This window comes from Lathyrus oleraceus, chromosome 1 (assembly GCF_024323335.1).
Source record: "Lathyrus oleraceus cultivar Zhongwan6 chromosome 1, CAAS_Psat_ZW6_1.0, whole genome shotgun sequence".
Lineage (NCBI taxonomy): Eukaryota > Viridiplantae > Streptophyta > Magnoliopsida > Fabales > Fabaceae > Lathyrus > Lathyrus oleraceus.
In genome coordinates, this window is record NC_066579.1 from 24,869,593 (window position 1) to 24,876,320 (window position 6,728).

Consider the following 6,728-nt stretch of genomic DNA (forward strand, 5'->3'; position numbering starts at 1 on the left):
ATATGTTGGTAGACAATACAACTAGATTCAAAGTCTTTTCGTTTATGGACAGATTTTCCGAGTATAATCAGATCAAGATGGCACCCGAAGATATGAAGAAGACCACATTCATTACGCCTTGGGAACATTCTGTTATAAAGTGATGCCTTTCGGTTTGAAGAATGCTGGTGCAACTTACCAAAGAGCAATGACTACTCTTTTTCATGATATGATGCATAAAGAGATCGAAGTCTATGTCGATGACATGATTGCTAAATCCATTAATGAAGAGGAACATGTTGAGCATTTGTTGAAGCTATTTCAGCGTTTGAGGAAGTATAAACTCCGCTTGAATCCCAATAAGTGTACTTTTGGTGTTCGTTCTGGTAAGTTGTTGGGCTTTATTGTCAGAGAGAAAGGTATTAAGGTTGATCCTGCCAAGGTCAAAGCAATACAAGAGATGCCTACACCCAAAACTGAGAAGCAAGTCAGAGGTTTTCTCGGCCGCTTGAATTATATCTCAAGATTCATTTCACACATGACTGCCACATGTACGCTTATATTCAAGCTTCTTCGGAAAGATCAGTCTTGTGATTGGACCGAAGATTTCCAGAAAGCTTTTGATAGTATCAAAGAATATCTGCTTGAGCCTCTGATTCTGTCTCCGCCCGTTGAAAGAAGACCGTTGATCATGTATTTGATTGTGCTTGATGAGAGTATGGGCTGTGTTCTTGGTCAGCAAGATGAATATGGAAAGAAAGAGTATGATATTTACTACCTCAGTAAGAAATTCACCGACTGTGAGACTCGGTATTCTATGCTTGAGAAGACTTATTGCGCATTGGCTTAGGCTGCTAAGCGTCCACGTCAATATATGTTGAATCATACCACTTGGTTGATATCCAAAATGGATCTAATCAAGTATATTTTTGAGAAGCCTACTTTAACCGGGAGGATTGCCCGTTGGTAGATGTTGTTATCAGAGTATGATATTGAATACTGGTCTCAGAAAGCAATCAAAGGTAGTGTCTTGGCTGACCATTTGGCTCACCAACCAATTGAAGATTACCAGTTAGTGCAGTACAATTTTCCTGATGAAGAGATCTTGTACCTGAAAATGAAAGATTGTGAGGAACCATTGCTTGAAGAAGGGCCAGAACCTGGTTCACGCTGGGGCATGGTATTTGATGGAGCTGTTAATCAGTATGGTAATGGCATTGGGCAGTGATTATTACTCCTCAAGGCACGCATTTTCCATTTACAGCTAGATTGACTTTCAAGTGTACAAACAATATAGCTGAGTATGAAGCTTGCATTATGGGGCTTGAAGAGGCCATTGATCTCAGAATCAAGTACTTAGACGTTTATGGAGATTCAACTTTGGTTGTGAATCAGATCAAAGGTGAATGGGAGACTAATTCGCCCGCTTTGATACCATATAGAGACTATGCGAGGAGGATTTCAACTTTCTTTACAAAGGTTGAGTTTCATCATATCCCTCGAGATGAAAATCGGATGGAAGATTCTCTTTCAATGTTGGCTTCAATAATCGTAGTGAAATATTGGAATGAGGTTCCCAATTTGACCGCGATGCGTCTTGGTAGGCCAGCTCATGTGTTTGTTGTTGAAGAGATCAAAGACGAAAAGCCGTGGTATTATGATATCAAGTGTTTCCTCCAAAGTCAGATTTACCCGTCTGGGGCATCTTTGAAGGATAAGAAGACTTTCAGGAGATTGGCCGACAATTTCTACCTGAATGGTGATGTGCTTTATAAGAGAAATTTCAATATGGTTCTGCTCAGATGCGTGGATAGACACGAAGCAGATTTATTGATGACTGAAGTCCATGAAGGTTCCTTTGGTACTCATTCCAATGGACATGCAATGGCGAAGAAGATGTTGAGAGCAGGGTACTATTGGCTGACACTAGAATCTAACTGTTGCAAATTTGTGAAGAAATGCCACAAGTGTCAAATTTATGCAGATAAAATTCATGTTCCTCTGACACTATTGAATGTCATTTCCTCCCTATGGCCCTTCTCCATGTGGGGAATTGATATGATTGGCATGATTGAACCCAAAGCTTCGAACGAACATCGTTTCATTTTGGTGGCCATTGACTACTTCATAAAATGGGTTGAAGCGGCATCGTATGCAAATGTAACCAAGCAAGTTGTTGTAAGGTTTATCAAGAATCAGATTATATGTCGTTATGGTGTGCCAAGTAAGATCATTACTGATAATGGATCTAACTTAAATAATAATATGGTGGAAGCTCTTTGCAAAGACTTCAAGATTGCACATCATAATTCTTCTCCATACAGGCCTAAGATGGATGGGGCTGTTGAAGCTGCAAACAAGAATATCAAGAAGATCATCCAAAAGATGGTTGTGACGTATAAGGATTGGCATGAGATGCTCCCATTTTCTTTTCACGGGTATCGTACATCCATCCGCACTTCAAGAGGGGCAATCCCTTTCTCTCTTGTTTATGGCATGAAAGGTGTGCTCCCCGTAGAGGTTGAGATCCCATCACTACGTGTTTTGATGGAAGCCAAGTTAACTGAAGTTGAATGGTGTCAGATCAGGTATGATCAGTTGAATTTAATTGAAGAGAAGAGGTTGACTTCCATGTGTCACAATCAGTTATACCAGTAGAGAATGAAGAAAGCTTTTGATGAGAAGGTCAGACCTCGCGTATTTAGAGAAGGTGACCTTGTGCTCAAGAAGATCTTATCTTTGAAACCAGATTCTAGGGGCAAATGGACTCCTAATTATGAAGGCCCATATGTTATTAAGAGAGTCTTTTCAGGCGGTGCTTTGATTCTTACAACTATGGATGGTGAAGAGTTCACTTATCCTGTGAACGCAGATGCAGTCAAGAAATACTTCGCCTAAAAGAGGAAAAGAACAGCTCACTAAGTTGAAAACCCGAAAGGGCGGCTTGGGCAAAAATGAGGGTCTCGGTGGATTGAAAACACGAAAGGGCGATTCAAGCAAAAGTTAGAGACATAAAACAGAAGAATTATCCCGATAAATTGAGTACCCCACCTTGGGGAAATTTATGCAAAATTTAGGGATTATGGCAAGTAACTGCAGCCTACTGGTCTTCAGTTTTAAAGACTTTCTTGAGCACATTGTCGGATTCTAGTCCCCAGTAGCGGCCAAGAGCACAATGGATATCAAGAGTTGGTAGAAGGATTAGTGATCATTGTATTCGATGTAGCCCTTTTTCCATGAAAATTACCATTTTCGACTTTTGTAAAAGATCTATGGAGTCTTGTCATTTACAGACTACCATTCTATTAAATAAAGTTGAGCTTTTATCCAATTGTTTCTACTCTCATTTAATTCATCCAAATAGTTTTAAATTCTATTATGATCATTTTTTAAATTAAAATTTTAATCAAAACCATGTTTTCTTAAACATATAAATGCATTAATTTTAAGCAATCGATTTCATTTAAAGGGAATATCAACAGTGGTCTGAAAGCAGTAAGCCCTAAATGTGAAGCAATCGATTTCATTTAAAGTGAATATAAAATATGATTCCTCTTTCATCCACAGCGGCATGTTTAACACCCGGTGTTTGTTGATTTCCCTAGCTGATTAATTTTTCGTTCTCCCTAGTTGAGTTTGTGTTTGTCCTCCAGTTGAGTATAGGCATTTCATTACAGCAGTTTGCACGGTTTCGACAGAACTTTGGTTTCCTACCGGTCGCCATAAGATTCCTCCCAGTCAGAGTTTCCTCCTAGTTTCTGAGTAGCTATTTGTGTTTACTCCCCTGTAGGGTGGTCTCCCATTTGATATGGTGTTGACCTGAAATTCCCTGCAGAGTTGGTAGCAGTTTCCTCAGCATATCTCCTCATTTCTTCCCCAGTTAGGGTTGAGCCTTTGGGATCATGATCTTTTCTCCAGCAGCTGTTTCCCTTTTTTGTGGATTGGCTAGGATTTGTATCGATGATTCATATCATAGACATTTTTGTATCCTTTGTGATCATTTTGTCAGCATAATCATCATATATACATATACATATACATATACACTCATATAACTTCATTATTGCATCATTACACTTTGAGATTCATTCTTGTGATTCTTATTCTCTGTTATGGTGGTACTTTATCCCCATCCAAGTTTGGTGTGTCTGTCCTCCTTCAATTGTAGAGTGTCAGCCCCCTAAGCAGAAATACTTTAACCTTTCTCTTTTCCCCACTGAATTATTTTCCTCGTCGATGATTATTATTTCAGCTTCCTCCCCAGTTGATTATCTAGATGGAACCACTCCCCTTGAGTTATATCCTCATTGGGTTGTGTCTTGATTGACCATTTCTTTCTAGATCTTACCTAGATAGATATTTCTGGTCTCTTAAGAGTCTATTACCCAGTAACTGGTAGTATTCTTCTTAGTTTGCAGTTTGTTACTTCTTGCCCAATACCCGGCAAAAGTAACCCCCCTTTTTCCCCAGTGGATTCGTTTTCACGTCTCCTCAGGAAGTATATTCTTGATATGTTCATCCTAACCGATGGAAGATATTTTCTTCCCTTGCAGAGTTTATCCTTGATATGTTCATCCTAATCGATGACGGATATTCTCATCTTTGGTATTCTACCCAGTAAAAAGGTAGTTGTAATCCCTATTTGTTTCCTAAAGAGTTAATTCTTGATATGTTCATCCTAACCGATGACGGGTTTCCTTCTCTTTGCCGTCTTTTGCCCAGTAACCGGTAGTTATAAATTATGCTTTTTCTCCCCTTGCAGAGTTTATCCTTGATATGTCCACTTTAACCGGTGACAGATATCCTCTTTGTGGTCTTCTATCCAATAACTGATAGATGTAATCCTTATTCTTCCCCTCGGAGTCTATCCTTGATATGTTCATCCTAACCGGGGACGGATATTCTCCTTGATGGTATTCTATCCAGCATTCGATAGATATAATTCCTACTTTTTCGTTCAGGTAGTTTATCCTTGATATGTTCATCCTAATCGATGACTGGTATCCTCCTTAACATCCTCAGGCAAGTCTATCCTTGATATGTTCATCTTAACCAATGATAGGTTTTCTTTCCTTTGAGTCTATCCTTGATATGATCACTTTAACCAGTGATAGATATTCTCTCCTTTACGGTCTTCTGCCCAGTAACCGGTGGTTATAAATCCTATTTTTAGCTTTTCCCCAACAAGTCTATTCGCTCCCAGTAACCGGTAATGAATACACCTCCTGGCGGCCCTCAGCGAGTCATCCTTGATATGTTTACCCTAACCGGTAACGGACGTCCTCCCTGTCAGATTTTATTATCTCCATACCTAGTAACTGGTAGTGGATAATATATTTCTGCTCCTCCCGTGTTGAAGATTGTTTCTTCCCCAGTTGAGTTGAGTGCGTATTTCCTTAGTGAAATCGCTGCTCCTGTTTGGTTCGAGTATTTCAGTTTTATTCTGATCTATCCGTTTTCCCCGCTAATGTTCCTTTCCTCCCGACTGAGTCTTTCCATTTTTCATGGAATTCCTCGTGTCCCCCAGCAGTTTGTAAGTCGTAGCATGGCCTATGCATAACCCTTTTATCCCCCCAGAGTCTCTGTCTTCCTAGTGAGTTTTCCTTGCGGAATGCATTAGACTCCTGCGGACTTTCAGTCTCTATGAATTCTTTTCCCTTTTGTGGCAATATTTCCCCACAGAAAGTTTATTTTTAGCATTCATATCATATGCACCATGAGGTCTCTTAGGGACCAAAATTTGTTTCTATATGTTGTTATTTAAGCCCATTCTACTGAGTCGATACGAAGATTTTAACCTTCACCTCCTCAGTTAGAATGTCCTTAAATAGGGGCAGCTGTAAGACCCCAATTTTGACCCTAAGATCCCTCATGTTATCTCATCATATACATTAGCATTGGGATCATACCTTGGCATCCTCCTTACCCCTCATCCATTGGGTTTGTATTGGGAGAGATCACCAAGCACCATGTGATTATATCATACTTTGTATTTTATCATTTTGCTAACCAAAATACCAAAAATATGTCTTTGCACTTGTCTAACTCTTTTGTAGGTAGGGCACGTGATCACCTTTGATCTATCAAGCTCACATCTAGGGTTTAAGACCATCATTGCTAAGAGCTTAACCAAGAAATGATATGCAATGTCTCTAGGCATCATATATGAGTCCCTATGATTTTTACATGATATTTTGATCAAGAATTCTTCAAAAGTTTGAAATTGGTTTGCCTTGGAAACCCCAGTTCATTTGGGTATCTTGTGTAACTTCTTCACCAAACTTCTTCAACAATTGATCAAATATTTCAAGGTATATATAAAAATTCACCATCTTATGCATGTATGATCTCCCATGAGTCTAAAAAGTGAAGAGGATTGCAAGATAGCAAGTTGGTTGATGGTGGTTAACTAGAGGATTTCATCTGATCAAAACTAGGGTCCCCTAGACCCTATCTCCTACAAATTTTATCATATGAAAATGATTCCAAGAGAAACTTTACTCTAAATTACTTTCCAAACAACTTTCATGTTGAGGTCTAGAGATAAGTTTGCTTGGAAAGTCATTTTTATGGTGAAAGATTATAGGTCACTTTGTCTAAACCCTAATTTGGAAATCAACTTCCCAAGGCCATAACTTGCTCAATTTTTATGATATGAAAGATTTCCAAGTTACACAATCAAATTCATTGTGTCTAATTCAACTTTTATGTTTGGAGTAATAGCTAATTCAACTTTTATGAGCATGTGA